Raw genomic sequence first — 17,234 nt, forward strand, 5'->3', positions numbered from 1 at the left:
ATCTGTGTGTAGTGATGCATACTATAACCAATATAAAATGGAATCGAGAAATCGATAGTTTTGACTTTACGTGCATTGTGAATTGTCTGATTGTTTGTGTATAAATTGCTAGTTATCAAATACTAATAAAAATTATTATATATTATCAGATGGCAAATAGTGGTAATGAACCAGTAAATGAGGTTAATCAGTCGGAGCAACATCCAGGGGATCAATATATGACTAGACAAGATATTGAAAATATTGTTGCTCAAGGGATAGCCAATGCTATTCCAGCATTCGTTGCTGCTGTAAAAAGTCCAATCGAACCGCAACATATCGTTCCTAGTAAACGTACTTCTGAAGATAACTTCAGTAATAGTATAAATGGGGGCAATAATCATGACAATGAATCTCAGCACACGCCACTCCCTAAGAAACAGAAAGCTGCAACACCTGGTTGCACTTTCAAAGAATTCCTTGCTTGTAAACCCACTGAATTTGCAGGCAATGAAGGGGCAACCGCATCACTGCTTTGGTTAGAGAAAACCGAAGCAGTAATTGCAATAAGTAAGTGTGCCAAAGATGATCAAGTCATGTACGCATCAAATCTGTTTAAAGAAGGAGCACTCGAATGGTGGAACACTGTGTTACAAGCTAAAGGAAGAAATAGGGCTTATGCGATGAATTGGGAAGAATTTAAGAGTCTTGTCGAAAGAAAATTCTGTCCCGAATACGAAAAGGAACAAATGGCAAATAAGTTCCTAACTCATCGGATGTTAGGTGTGGATTGTCGTGGTTATACTTCGACATTCTTTGAATATGCTAGAGTAGTACCAACACTGGCTTCGCCACAACCGGTACTCATTTCTCGCTATATTTGGGGATTAATTAGCGAAATTCAAAATATCGTTAAGGCTGCGAGACCTCGCACTATTGACGATGCAGTAGAATTAGCTAACACCCTAACCGATGAACTGATACGCACAAAAGATGAAGACAGGAAGAAGGAATTAGCCCAGAAAATTACCCAAGGATTTAGGGTGGGTAATAGTAGTAATTTCAAGAAAAGAGGAACAGGGCAATCTTCAGCACAGCCATTCTGCAAAATTTGCAAAAAGAAACATTTTGGAAAATGTAACAAACTTTGCAATTAGTTTATAGGCAACTGATCCGACCCGTTCAGTGACCTCAAAAGGTCCTATGTATCTCGGACTTAGTTTGCCCTTCTTGCCGAAGCGCATCACCCCCTTCCAGGGTGATACCTTAAGTAATACCTTTTCACCCACTTCGAAGTGAAAATCCTTACGCTTTGGATCAGCGTAGCTCTTCTGCCTATCGCGGGCAGCCTTGAGACGTTCCCGGATCTGGACAATCTTGTCCGTTGTCTGGAAAACAATCTCTGGTCCCGATAATTGGACCTCTCCTACTTCCGCCCAACAAACAGGCGATCTACATTTCCTACCATATAATGCCTCAAAAGGCGCAGCCTTTATGCTGGTGTGGTAGCTATTATTGTAGAAGAATTCGATCAGGGGTAGATTTTTATCCCAGTTACCACCTAAATCGATCGCACATGCACGAAGCATGTCTTCTAGCGTTTGGATAGTACGCTCACTTTGACCGTCCGTCTGTGGATGGTAAGCCGTACTAAAGTTCAAACGCGTGCCCAAAGATTGCTGGAAACTCTTCCAGAAGTGAGATGTGTATCTAGTATCCCTGTCGGAGATAATAGACACAGGTATGCCGTGTAAGGCTACAATCTTATCAACATAAAGTTGGGCTAACATATCGGAGCTATACGTCTCCTTGATGGGTAGAAAGTGAGCTGATTTAGTCAGCCTATCGACTATGACCCATATTGTATCGTTTCCTTTCCTGGTTTTGGGTAACTTGGTTATGAAGTCCATAGTTACGCATTCCCACTTCCACTCGGGAAGTTCAGGCTGTTGTAGCAAGCCAGACGGCTTTTGGTGCTCGGCTTTGACCTGAGCACAAGTCAAGCACTTTGCTACATGGGCGGCTACAGACTTTTTCAAGCCTATCCACCAATAATTTACCTTTAAATCTTGGTACATTTTGTCTGCACCCGGATGGACTGAGTATTTGGAACTATGGGCTTCCTGGAGAACAACATCTCGTAGTCCTCCATACATCGGAACCCATATACGTCCGTTCAATCTAAGGATTCCATCCTTGCTAAGAGTCAACTGATCCTCAGTTACTCCCAGCTTTTCATTAGGATAATTAGCTTCCAACACAGCCTCACGCTGCGCAGCTAATATCCTTTCCATCAAATTATTCTTAACCTCAATGCTCTTGGCATTGATTCGAATGGGTTTTACCCTTTCCTTTCTGCTCAAGGCATCGGCGACCACATTCGCCTTGCCGGGATGGTACCTGATTTCACAGTCATAATCATTCAGGGTCTCCATCCAACGGCGTTGTCTCATGTTCAACTCCTTCTGGTTGAACAGGTGCTGAAGGCTTTTGTGATCTGAATAAATCACAAATTTAATACCATAAAGGTAGTGCCTCCATAACTTCAGTGCAAATACAACGGCACCCAACTCCAAGTCGTGGGTGGTGTAATTCTTTTCATGCACCTTTAATTGTCTTGAAGCATAGGCAATCACCTTGCCCTTCTGCATAAGCACACACCCCATGCCTGTGTGTGATGCATCGCAGTAAACCACGAATTCATCTGTACCTTCCGGTAATGTCAACACAGGTGCGTTGCTCAGCTTTTGCTTCAGTATTTCAAAGGACTCTTGCTGCTTTGGGCCCCAAATGTACTTTTCTTTTTTTCTTGGTCAAGGAAGTCAAGGGCGCAGCAATCCTCGAAAAATTTTCAATAAATCTCCGGTAGTATCCTGCTAACCCCAGGAAGCTACGAATCTCGGTAGGCGTCTTTGGCTCTTGCCAGTTCATGACCGCCTCTACCTTAGCGGGATCCACTTGGATACCACGCTTACTCACAACGTGTCCTAAAAACTGAACTTCTCGTAGCCAGAATTCACATTTCGAGAATTTGGCGTAGAGTTTCTCACGTTGTAGTAATTCGAGAATGCAACGGAGGTGCTTCTCGTGGTCAGCTTGGTTCTTGGAATATATAAGGATATCGTCGATGAAGACTATGACGAATTTGTCCAAGTACGGCTTGCAAACGCGGTTCATGAGATCCATGAACGCAGCCGGTGCATTTGTGAGCCCAAAAGGCATCACTAGGAACTCGTAATGACCATATCGAGTCCTAAATGCTGTCTTATGTACATCTTCATCTCTGACCCTTAGTTGATGATAACCCGACCTTAAGTCGATTTTGGAGAAGTAGCTTGCTCCTTGCAGCTGATCGAATAGATCATCGATCCTTGGTAAAGGATATCTATTCTTTATGGTAACTTTATTCAGTTCTCTATAGTCGATGCACAACCGCATCGATCCGTCCTTCTTCTTTACAAATAGGACAGGAGCTCCCCAGGGAGATGAACTAGGTCTGATAAAACCTTTCGCCAGCAGTTCATCCAACTGGGTCCTCAGTTCTTTCATTTCCGTTGTAGCTAATCTGTAAGGTGCTCTTGCTATCGGAGCTGCTCCAGGAATGATGTCAATTCTGAACTCCACTTGTCTATCTGGTGGCAAACCAGGTAGTTCTTCGGGAAAAACTTCGGGGTATTCAGAAATGACAGGAAGATCCTCGATCTTCGGCTTTGGTTCTTCAATTATCACCTGAGCCATGTAAATTACACAGCCTTTGTTCAGACACCTTGAAGCTTTCAGCATAGATACGTCTTCGGGCAACCCGTACTGCGTATCTCCTCGAATGGTAAAAGATTCACCACTCGGAGTCTTTAAAACTATCTGTCTTTTGCCGCAAATGATTTGGGCCTGATTACGGGATAACCAGTCCATGCCTAGCACGATGTCAAAACCCGCTAATTTGAAGGGAAGTAGAGATAAAGGAAAAGAATGGTTCCTAATGGACATTTCACATCCTTCTAGAACAGTAGAGACGGTTTCTATCGTGCCGTCTGCTAACTCTACTTCGTATTTCACGTCAAGGGTTTTGATTGGCATATTTAGTAGTTGGCAAAATTTCTGGTCTACAAAGGATTTATCAGCGCCAGAATCGAACAGTACTCTTGCAAATATATTATTTACGAGAAAAGTACCTGTAAGCACATTGTCGTCCTTAACCGCTTCCTTTGCATCCAAGCGAAAAATTCTCGCATTTGATTTCTTAGTCTCCTCCGCCTTCTTGGCATACTTCGGGCAATTACTCTTTATATGCCCCTTCTCATTACAATTATAGCAGGTTGCATCCTTTATCTTTTTGCACTCCACTGTCTTATGATCCTTGGACTTGCATAGCCCACAGGGTGGAGTCTTTTGTTGCGACTGTGAACCAGACGCAAACCTACACTTCCCGGAGTGAGGTTTCTTGCAGACCTTGCAGTGAGGTCTTCCATCAGCTTGCCCCTCCTTCTTTGCCTCCGACCCTCTCTTGCCCTCACCTTTTCCACGGTGCTTTTTCCCAGACTTTCGTGAGGTATCATCCTCACGTTTTCGCTTTTCAGCCTCCTTGCTCCTTTGTGCCCTCAGACGGACAGCATCAAGTGTAAGAGACAAGGAGAGGTCAGTAACTGACCTGAAGGTCGTCGGCCTAGAGGCCTTTACACTGGCCTTGATCGCCGGCTCTAAGCCCCCAATGAAACGGGCAATCCTTCTAGGTTCTGGTGTCACAAGATATGGCACCAGGCGTGACATAGTGTTAAAACTTGTCAGATATGCTTGACAATCCAGGTTTGTCATCACTAGTGAGACAAAATCTGCCTCAATCTTCTCAACCTCGTGCTGAGGGCAGTAGTTTTCTTTTATGAGGGTAATAAACTCCCCCCATGACATTTTGTACAAGGCAGACTTACCTGAAGCCTGCACCAGAGCTCTCCACCACGCCAGGGCCTCGCCCTTGAATGACTGGGACACAAACTTAACCACGTCCCTCTCAGCGCACCCGCTGATGTCCACTATCGTGTCCATCTCGTCTAGCCAGGTGATACAGTCAACCGCACCTTTCTCCCCTGTAAATTCACGGGGCTTACATGATACAAAGTATTTGTAGGTGCAACCCTTAGCACTGGACGCATCGGTATATTCTCTATCGCGATGAACGCTGTGCTCAGTAGACGAGTGCTTGTCGTCATCTTTCTTGGGTTCAGAGGGTGGTTTGGAGTGTGTCTTTGGTTTAGAGGGTGGTTTTGACACAGTTCTGCCTTGAGACTCAGTATTTTGACGATCAATAGCTGCCTGGACAGCATTGTCAATCAGAGCCTTCAGTTGTGCGCCTGTCAAATGCACTGACGCATTGTCATAGTCATCTTCGTTTGTGTGGCTGTTCTCTCCATTGGGATCCGCCATTGTAACTTGAATCTGTTACAGAAGATAACAAAATTTTAATTTAGGAGATTATTATATGATTGTCTTTTATGACAATTGTCAACCATGGTACAGAGACCATATTTGGTTAACTTTTTATTTCATTAAATATTAGGATTTGAATATATCCTATTTTAACTATATAAATAGTATTGGCGGCATAAAGCCTAATCATGATGATGTTTTATAATGTTAGCCGAGATTTCAGAGAATCAAAGGCATAGAGAGTTGAACCGTAGTTCTTTTATCTCTTTCTGACAGAGAGTCATAGACTACCACTGCCTTTTGTCTTTATAAGACAATTATTATGGCCCATAGGCACTACACCTCTAATGGATGTCTTAATATGGTTGGCCCGTAGGCACTACATCACTAATGGATGTTTTAATAATATTGGCCCGTAGGCACTACATCACTAATGGATGTTTTAATAATACTGGCCCGTAAGCACTACATCACTAATGGATGTTTTAATAATTCTGGCCCGTAGGCACTGCATCACTAATGGATGTTTTAATAATACTGGCCCGTAGGCACTACATCACTAATGGATGTTTTAATAATTCTGGCCCGTAGGCACTGCATCACTAATGGATGTTTTAATAATACTGGCCCGTAGGCACTACATCACTAATGGATGTTTTAATAATTCTGGCCCGTAGGCACTGCATCACTAATGGATGTTTTAATAATTCTGGCCCGTAGGCACTGCATCACTAATGGATGTTTTAATAATACTGGCCCGTAGGCATTGCATCACTAATGGATGTCTTTATAATATTGATCACCTTCATTGGTGATTTAACCCACGATTTATATATCATTTAGTTGGGTTTTGAAATCCTTAAAGGATTATTGTATGAGAATGACGTGCGTGATTTTAACGAATCACATCTGCCATGAATGTTAACATGCGTACAGAGGTTAACAGGGAATCAGAATCTTTTCAGTTAGGTCGTACCATCTTGACTAGATCTTAACAGACCCCAAGCTAGGTTTCACCTTTTAAGATTCTTTATTTAGGCAGATCAATATAAAAGGAATGGTTTTGATTTATTTTTATATATATTAAAACAAAACTCATAACATACATTCCAAAATCTCAAATACAATTACGTATTGCCCTAAACGGGTCTTTCAAATAGTACATACCTCCAGAGAGGTTTTAAAATAAGTGATAAGTCCACGCAGGGACTAATACATGATAGGTGTCCATGCAAGGACTAAGATAAGTCCACGTAGGGACTGAAATACGATAAGTTGTCCACGCAGGGACTTATTTGAAAGTAGAAATTACATTCGTACAACTATTAAGGGCTAATGGTCACGTTTCTTCTTTTTGCCCTTTAGTAGGTTCGCCAAGCCCTTGAGAAATCCTCAGTGGCTTTTCTTCTCTTCCTCGAACTCTCTCTCCACACGATCTAGTCGATGGAGTATTTCTTCCTGTTCAGGAGGAGAGAAACGTGGCTGTGGCGCTTGGTGTGGAACTGGAGGTCTGGGCGGTATTGGATACCCATGAGCTGAGTAGTCCGGTGGTCCCATGTTTCCATGTGCTCCGTCAGGGTAGCGCGCATTATATCTAGCCGACACCACATATGGGTCGCGCTCATAGCCGTAGTTGTATTGTGCTTGTGACGGTTCGAATGGATTGTAAGCCGTTGGACCCGTATAAGCAGGTATGGGTTGGTCATACCCAAATGGTGGCGAATTTCGTGCAGTAGGTGCGGAGTTCGCCTCCTGTATAGGACTTGAAGGTCCTTCTTCTTGTAGCGGCGGATAGTGGCTACTACTAGAATGTCGAGGAGTGCTGAAGTGGATACCCCCTCCTCCTCGTGTAGACATACGAGCATTTGTCCTCCTACGCCTCGGCGGATCAGGTATTACTGGTTGTGCCGGTGGCGGAGGTGGTGGCGTAACTGCCTCAAAGCGTGAATCCTCAGAGGGATCCTGTGGATGTCTCGGTTGTTGAGATGTCTGTCTAGATGGCGTGTAGTACCATTCATGTCGGTCAAACATCGCTTGGAAACTGTCAGGTCCTTGATAGGGCGTTCCATGGAAGGATGACCCATCAGAAACTTCTATCGGATGCGTGGGCGTACCACGAGCTGGTTCAGTTGGATCCTCATCCTCCTCCATGGGATCTTCAGAAAAATGGTCTTGTGGCCCTAGTGGAACAAAACCTGAAGGTTCCTGTATGTAGTCAGCCGGATTAAACTGACCTATGTAGTATGGAGTAGGGTCGTCGTAATTTCGGTGCGATACCGAACGTTGTAGAGGTATGAAGGAAGGTTGTGGGTTGTTGAGATCATTTTCTGACTCTGACCCAAAGGAGTGCCGGTAGGATGGCGTCGAGCTGTGCGAAGTGGAATGCCTCGCTGGTTCGTAAAGATCTCTTCGTCGTTGTGGCTCTTCGCTTCGTGTCATCGAAGGATGTCTTGTACCAGATGGTCCAGCTTCTTTATCGTGATGTGTCACGATTCCGCTGCTAAAATCACATAAATAAATATCACGGGATTTCTGTTCCGCGGCTCCTGAAACGGGTAAAACCGGGTCGGGGGTCGTGACAGAAATGAGGTGGTATCAGAGCCACTGAGTTAAGCTAATTAAGTATTTAAAAGATACTTAATTTTTCCTGATTACTATTATGTGATTATGTGTTTTATTAAATTGACTATTTGTTAGTTACAGTATGGGTAAGCAAAAGCTGCAAGATATCTATCTTAAATTAGATAGGTCAGTCTACGAAGAGGGAAGTTCATCCAAAACTAAATTTTCAAAACTCCCTACAATTCCTGAAGAAGGAATATTTGTGCGAAAAGCACAATATGAGAAACCGCTTTCTCCTAGAAAAAGGAGTATGATTATTAAGAAAAGTAAAGAGCAAATGTCACACCCCGATTTCCACGTGTCTCACCGGTGGGCCCGGTGGGGGATTACCGTGACGATGTTGGCAACAATATAGTCAAACCACACAATTATATAATGCACAGCGGAAGCATAAGATAAATATATAAAATTTCAACCTCTGATCGTAATATCAAAATGTATTACAGGGGTTGAATATATCCACAGTGGATCGTAAATAAATATAAAGTATTGTTCCATCAGATACTGCAATCAAGCTTGCGAGACTTATCCCGACGCTAGGGAGCTAATACCAGCCAATTACGTTTAGGTACCTGCACTTAATCTTTTTGGGGAAAATACGTCAGTTTACACTGGTAAATACATTCAACTGACACATTTGAAAATGTTTATTAAAATTGATTTGAATGCACAAGGCACAAACTCTTTTTAACTTGGGAAAATTCATAATGATCTTGTGAACGTTTTACATGTTCTTTTATGCGTTCAGTGGCCCGGGTCATGCCGGGTTAAAGATTTATAGACACACCACGTTTGCGTAAAACCGTAGTATAAAAACCAACGGCTACGTCTTTTAATTTTAATGTCGACACTTTATACCGGGTGTACGCCTACACCGGGATGTCGATGGTCGTGGCCATTTCGTAAAATGATGCCAAGGATATCCGGGACAACGGTCATTAAACCCCCCAAAGGCTTATAAGCAACAAAACTGTTTAAATGAGCCGATCATATTTAATCAATTAACCACCTAAGCGATGGAATTATATAATGCTCAATCAAGCGGTATTAATATACCGTAACCCAAGCCCATATAGGGGAAATAAGTTAAAGTATTTACCTTTGCAAGTATAAATCCTTAATTTAGATCAAGTCACCGATAGCTTTTACTGGGGCTCCTAATCTGGAACGAAGGTTTTAATTAACCTCTTAGAATCCTAACGGTCCTTGTATTAGCCGTAGCTTAAACCGGTTGATTCCGATATATAGATATGGTTAATTCGCACGAAAAGGCGAAAACCGAGAATGGAGTATGATTTGGACCCAACAAGTTCAGTGACTTGTTTTATATGGGTTTATAGTTCATACTCTGGATTTTGGGGTTCAAATAATATAATTTGACCCACATCGGCTATTGCACGAAAACTAGTTTCATGAGCCGTACCGTGTGCGCAAATAGGCGATACGGTTAATCATAAGTGTCCTACGCTTATTTCCTAAGTCAATATGCCTTAAAAGTATTTTGGTATCAGTAGGATACCTTCCGTAATGCCCGTAACGAGTTTAAGTTAATATTATGCCCCGTAGGGGCTTTTCGGTCATTTTAAAGACTTTAAAAGGGCTTTTCGAGTTCTACAGGAAATCTGAGTTTCCCGAACAGCTTATAAAGCTTAAAATACTTTATTTATTATTTAAAACCAGTAGCAACTGGAATCGGGTCAAAAGACCTTGTAGAACTCCCGTTTTGGCCAAAAAGGGCATATTCGGTATTTACCGAACCGTAGCCATAACCGCAGGTTATGAGCAAGGTAAAAATTATTAAAAATCTTTAAAATTCCCAAAATATTATTTTACCACAGTGGGTAAAAGTTTTGGTGACGAAAACTTGGGTTAGATGGGCGTTATGCTAATTGCGCTGTTAATTACAAAACTTTCTTAAAAGTGCGCCTTTTAGCATAACTCTCATTCTAGGCCTCGGATTGACGTGAAACTTTAAGGACATGCTTATAATTTAACAAGCAAGGTTTTGGTCCGTTCACGTGTCCGAAATACTCGTTTTAATTTTAAAAGGCCGTTACGGTCAACTTTTAGGCGAATGACGGAATTGCGTAAAAGACTCGGATAACTCATGAACCGACCACAGAGGTTTATACCAACATGTGACCTGGTCCTAAGAGAGTTCTAAGGTATATTTATACCTCACTAAAACGGGTCAGAACTGAAGTCAAAGCAAAAGTCAAACTTATGCGACTTTCGGCTCCGAACCGGTTCAATATAGTAAATGATCGATTCAAACGAGCGCAAACAGGTTTATATACTTATTATCATGTTTTATGATTGTCAAAACAGGTTCCATAACATATACATTACAGATTATGCATAAATCGCTAAAATAGCTTTCTGTTGACTTTTTAACCGCACGTTTGACTCGACATTTGACATAGTTAGAGTGGTGATCACGGGGAACCATTTTAGAGGTTTATTACCCACATAAATACCAACTCATAACCACTTTTGATTCGTCATAAGACTGAACCATTACTGATTTATTGTAAAGTCAAACCGTAGTTACGACGGTTTGGTTCTTAGCCATTTACTAAGGAAATGTGACACCACAAAGGGTTAGATCACTTACAGAAGTTGTGTTCTTGCTTATGGAGCAGAGAAGAGGACTTGAGAGCTCTTGAAATGATCAGAGGTGTGTGTTTTGATGTTGTGAATGTTATGTTGCATACTAGTGCTATTTATAGCAAATGTCATGGCTCAAGATCATTACACACAACTCTACAAGTGCCCTTGGATGAATGGCAGGTGTATTAGAGGGTTATGGGTCGAGTAGGGGGCACCCATGCCTCATTGATTGAGGTTTGGTCGTTCATAAGCTCCAAAAGCCATGTAGTTACAACAATTCTGCATCTGGGCACTTTACGCGGCCCGCATGGGAGTCCCCATGCTCTTTTACGCGGGCCGCCTGGGATTAAGAATCCAGGCGCGTAATTGAGGTGGCTCGCGGCCCGCCTCAACTTAACCATAACCTTCACGCGGGTCGCGAGAGGTTAAGATTTCAGAATTTTTAAATCTTTTGTTATGATTACAGAATCTGGCCATTAATAACGAAATCTTTCGTAATGATTTACCTGACCTTTCGGTTTTGAAGGGGTAACTTCGCGGTTTGGCCCTCGGTTATTTACCGATAGGGGCCTCGTGTTATTTACCCGCATTATTAAGTCCCCGGTTTATTTATTAATTATATTGGAAAGCCTTAACTTTCACTGTTGACGCTTTTAACCCTTCTTCTACGAATTCGATCGTAACTTTCTCGTTTCATATCGAAACTTCGCGAAATTCATATATATTATTTTAGTGAGGGTATAATACCGTTACAAAGTCTTTGGAACGTTAAAGGGTCACTCAGAGGTATTATTAAACATGTTGACACAGTTAACCCCTGTAGTTTGTAATCTCTCACTTTCTTCCGCGTTTTGTTTTTGTACGATCTATAATTTATTCGTTTGAAGGTTTAAGCATTATTTAGGGATACTATACAGTATATTTACCCTTGTTGACATTTATAACCCTCGAATTTATATACTTTCAAGGTTTGTCAAAATTAGTCCTTTATTTATTATAGATGCCACGTGTAAACAATTGACACGTGTTAACACATCATTGGACACAAAAATTCGAGGTGTTACAGCAAATCCGGGAAAAGAGGATTAAAATGGAAACTCAGGAGTTAATCAATAAATCACCTTGGGAAGACAAGTTAGATGAGAAATGGGCAAATTTGTATATGCTAGCCACTATAGCAGAACATGCAAATCTTTAAATACCCTAAATCTAGCAATAGCATTTCCCAGTAAATAAATAAATAAATCTGAGTGTGTTCTTTCCTGTTATTTTGTACAAATAAGTGTGCAATAAAACTTTGATGTTTATTTGTTAAACTTTGTTCCAAAGTTTTAACTTAGCATTTTGTGCATTTTTTTGCATATATGCTACACAGCATGAGCAAGATATCTGAAGCTTTTCAGAACCTCAATCTTTACCCGGTGAATATAGAAGTTTCCCAAGAGTTTACTGGATACTTTGCTGATGTGGACCAACCTGTAGAATTCCATGCTCCACCTTTGACAAAGCCAAAACGAAAGAAAAAGAAGAATTACGTGTGGGGACATTGTATACGTAGGAAAAAGCCAGCTCCAAAACTTCCTAAAATAAACAATCCTTTAGAAATAGCAAAAGAAACTGGTAAACAGCCGGAGATGGAAATTTAAGTTAAGAAAGATTCTAGGCAAATGGAGATACAGTTTGAGGAATATTCTCAAGAAATAGAAATGGAAGTAGTGCAAGGTTCTAGACCAACTCAGGTAGAAATCGGAGAGAGCTCCAACCAAAGCCAAAGAATAACTTTTCAGGAAGAGATAGATATCCTATTGGCAAACTGTGAGACTATTCAGCCTGTCAATACAAATATTTTTACCTATCCTATCGAAAATCCAATCCCTATGAATTTTGCACCAGCAATCCCAGAACCAATAGTACACTCCCAACCTGTATAAATGGAAGAATGGTGGACGAATGATTGGCAATTTCAAAATATTGTCAACGACCCTTATTCCTTCCTTCCGCAATTCGATCCAGAACCCCTACCTAATCCACCAATGAGCACTGAGAATATGGCTGAACTTCGCCATTTCGGTGAAGAGTTGATGGATGCAGGGAATAGAATCAGGGAGATAGGGGGACATATTGCCTGGAAGTATGACGAAAGGGAACTTCGTTTTTAGGATGACAAGTGACGAGGGATAGGAGGATGGTAAAACTATAGTTGTGTAATAGTAAAATTAAATATTGAAATTAGTCTGTAACATAACTCCAAATAAAACTTTGTAAAATATCTGTGTGTAGTGATGCATACTATAACCAATATAAAATGGAATCGAGAAATCGATAGTTTTGACTTTACGTGCATTGTGAATTGTCTGATTGTTTGTGTATAAATTGCTAGTTATCAAATACTAATAAAAATTATTATATATTATCAGATGGCAAATAGTGGTAATGAACCAGTAAATGAGGTTAATCAGCCGGAGCAACATCCAGGGGATCAATATATGACTAGACAAGATATTGAAAATATTGTTGCTCAAGGGATAGCCAATGCTATTCCAGCATTCGTTGCTGCTGTAAAAAGTCCAATCGAACCGCAACATATCGTTCCTAGTAAACGTACTTCTGAAGATAACTTCAGTAATAGTATAAATGGGGGCAATAATCATGACAATGAATCTCAGCACACGCCACTCCCTAAGAAACAGAAAGCTGCAACACCTGGTTGCACTTTCAAAGAATTCCTTGCTTGTAAACCCACTGAATTTGCAGGCAATGAAGGGGCAACTGCATCACTGCTTTGGTTAGAGAAAACCGAAGCAGTAATTGCAATAAGTAAGTGTGCCAAAGATGATCAAGTCATGTACGCATCAAATCTGTTTAAAGAAGGAGCACTCGAATGGTGGAACACTGTGTTACAAGCTAAAGGAAGAAATAGGGCTTATGCGATGAATTGGGAAGAATTTAAGAGTCTTGTCGAAAGAAAATTCTGTCCCGAATACGAAAAGGAACAAATGGCAAATAAGTTCCTAACTCATCGGATGTTAGGTGTGGATTGTCGTGGTTATACTTCGACATTCTTTGAATATGCTAGAGTAGTACCAACACTGGCTTCGCCACAACCGGTACTCATTTCTCGCTATATTTGGGGATTAATTAGCGAAATTCGAAATATCGTTAAGGCTGCGAGACCTCGCACTATTGACGATGCAGTAGAATTAGCTAACACCCTAACCGATGAACTGATACGCACAAAAGATGAAGACAGGAAGAAGGAATTAGCCCAGAAAATTACCCAAGGATTTAGGGTGGGTAATAGTAGTAATTTCAAGAAAAGAGGAACAGGGCAATCTTCAGCACAGCCATTCTGCAAAATTTGCAAAAAGAAACATTTTGGAAAATGTAACAAACTTTGTAATTTTTGCAAAACGATAGGACATCGTGAAGAAAACTGCAGGAAGAAATCCATAATTTGTTACAATTGTGGAGAAGCCGGACATTTCAAAACAGAATGTCCTAAGTTAGCCAACCCAGTAGACAATAAACCCAAGGCAACCGAAGGAGCTACTAAGAAGAATGCCAGAGCATTCCAGCTAACTACGCAAGAAGCAGAGCTCATTCCGGATGTGATAGCCGGTACGTTTTTAGTTCACAACGTTTATGCAAAAGTATTATTTGACTCTGGTGCAAACCAAAGTTTTATAAATACTTCATTCTGTCAAGCTCTTAAGTTACCCTTAACTACCGTTAGGCAGATTTTTACAGTCGAAACCGCAGATGGGAATTCAGTAAATATCAATCAGGTTTTGCAAAAAGTAGAAATAGAACTCTCAGGTCATAAATTTGCTGCAAACCTATTGCCTATGAAATTAGCTGAATTTGATATTGTGTTAGGAATGGATTGGTTAATAGCCAACCATGCTCAAATCATTTGTGATAGAAACTCTATAGAAATTCAATCACCTACTTGGAAAGTAATCATGATTACAGGAGATAAACCTCGAAAGCCGCTAAAGTTCATATCAGTAATGAAAGTTGCTAATTATGAACGGAAACAAGGAATAGTATATATGATTTCAGTAATCATTTGTACTAAAGGAAAAGAATTTAAGGAAATTCCTGTAGTCTCAGAATACCCAGATGTATTTCCGGAAGATTAACTGGGTTACCACCAGATAGGGAGGTAGAAGTTAGGATTCATCTAATTCCAAGAACTACACCGATAGCCAAGGCACCCTATCGATTAGCTCCTACCGAAATGCTAGAATTAAAGAAGCAATTAGATGAATTACTAAGCAAATGATTTATACAACCTAGTTCATCCCCTTGGGGTGCACCAGTGTTGTTTGTGAAAAAGAAAGATGGATCAATGAGAATGTGTATCGATTACAGAGAGTTAAATAAGGTTACAATTAAGAATCGATACCCATTACCTAGGATTGATGATCTTTTCGATCAATTACAAGGCGCTAAATATTTTTCTAAGATAGATTTGCGCTCCGGATATCATCAATTAAAGGTTCAAGAAGAAGACATACCTAAAACTGCTTTTAGAACTAGGTATGGACATTATGAGTTTACAGTCATGCCCTTTGGGTTAACTAATGCAACTGCAGCATTCATGGACATGATGAACAAGATCTGTAAACCATATTTGGATAAATTTGTAATTGTTTTCATAGACGATATACTTATTTATTCAAAAAGTCAGGACGAACATTGTCAGCACTTGCATGCACTCTTAACTTTGTTAAGAAAAGAAAAATTGTATGCCAAATTTTCAAAGTGTGAATTTTGGCTACAAAAAGTGCAATTCTTAGGACACATGGTGAATCATGAAGGTATTCACGTAGATCCTGCTAAGATAGAAGCAATTACCAATTGGAAGGTTCCACAAACCGCAATGGAAATTAGAAGTTTTATAGGTTTAGCCGGATATTATAGACGATTTATTAAGGATTTTTCCAAGATAGCTGTACCATTAACTAAGCTAACCTGTAAAGCCATTAAGTTCGAATGGGGACCTAAACAAGAAGAAGCCTTTAGAATCTTGAAGCAGAAATTAACCAATGCTCCAATCTTAGCCTTACCAGAAGGAACAGAAGACTTTGAAGTATATTGTGATGCTTCAAAATTAGGATTCGGATGTGTGTTAATGCAACGCAAGAAGGTAGTTGCGTATGCTTCCAGACAATTGAAGAAGCACGAGGAAAACTATACGACTCATGATTTAGAATTAGGAGCTATAGTTTTTGCCCTTAAGATATGGAGACATTATCTGTATGGAAGTAAGTTTACTATTTATACAGATCATAAGAGTTTAAGGTATATATTTGGGCAAAAAGAGTTAAACATGAGGCAAAGAAGATGGATGGAAATCCTGAGTGATTACGACTGTGATATTCAATATCACGAAGGAAAGGCAAACGTAGTCGCAGATGCCTTAAGTCGTAAGTATCATGAGAAGCAAAGGCGAGTCCGTGCTCTTAGAATAAATCTACAAGTAGATTTAATGGAACAATTGAAAGAAATTCAGGAAACGGCAATCAAGGACGATGCCGAAGGAATGAAAGGTTACCTAAAAGAATTGGAACAAGGAAATGATGGAATTTGGAAATTCCACAAAAGCAGAATTTGGGTACCAAAGCAGGGAAATTTAAGATAAAAAATTTTAGAGGAAGCTCATAAATCTAGATATACTATTCACCCAGGAAACAATAAGATGTACCAAGATTTAAGAAAGAATTTCTGGTGGATAGGAATGAAAAAGGATATAGCCGAATACGTATCTAAGTGTCTAACTTGTTCACAAGTTAAAGCCGAACACCAAAAAACCTTCAGGACTACTACAACAGTTAGAAATGCCTGTATGGAAATGGGAACTCATAAAAATGGACTTTGTTACTAAGTTACCCAAAACCAGAAAAGGTAACGATGCAATTTGGGTAATTGTGGATCGATTAACCAAATCTGCTCATTTTCTACCTATGAAAGAAACCTTTAACATGGAAAGGTTAGCCAAGTTGTATGTGGATGAAATAGTATCCTTACATGGAGTCCCACTCTCCATTGTATCAGATAGAGATAGTCGTTTCACTTCCCGTTTCTGGACAAGTTTCCAAGAATCAATGGGAACCCGACTCAATCTAAGTACTGCATATCATCCACAAACAGACGGACAAAGTGAAAGGACGATCCAAACTCTAGAAGACATGCTCCGTGCATGTGTAATTGACTTTGGAGGTAATTGGGATAACCATTTACCATTAATCGAATTCTCCTATAATAATAGTTATCACTCAAGTATCGAAGCCGCTCCATTCGAAGCACTGTATGGACGCAAGTGCAGAACTCCCGTATGTTGGGCGGAAATAGGAGAAAGTCAATTATCAGGTCCAGAAATCGTGCAAGAAACCACAGACAAGATAACTCAAATCAAGGAAAGATTGAAAACAGCCAGAGATCGCCAGAAAAGCTATGTAGACAATCGCCGCAAGCCACTAGAATTCCAGATAGGAGATAAAGTACTTTTAAAAGTTTCTCCTTGGAAAGGAGTAGTACGATTCGGTAAGAAAGGAAAACTGAGTCCAAGATATGTTGGACCATTCCCAGTGATCCAA

This window comes from Helianthus annuus, chromosome 12, assembly GCF_002127325.2.
Source record: "Helianthus annuus cultivar XRQ/B chromosome 12, HanXRQr2.0-SUNRISE, whole genome shotgun sequence".
Classification (NCBI taxonomy): Eukaryota; Viridiplantae; Streptophyta; class Magnoliopsida; order Asterales; family Asteraceae; genus Helianthus; species Helianthus annuus.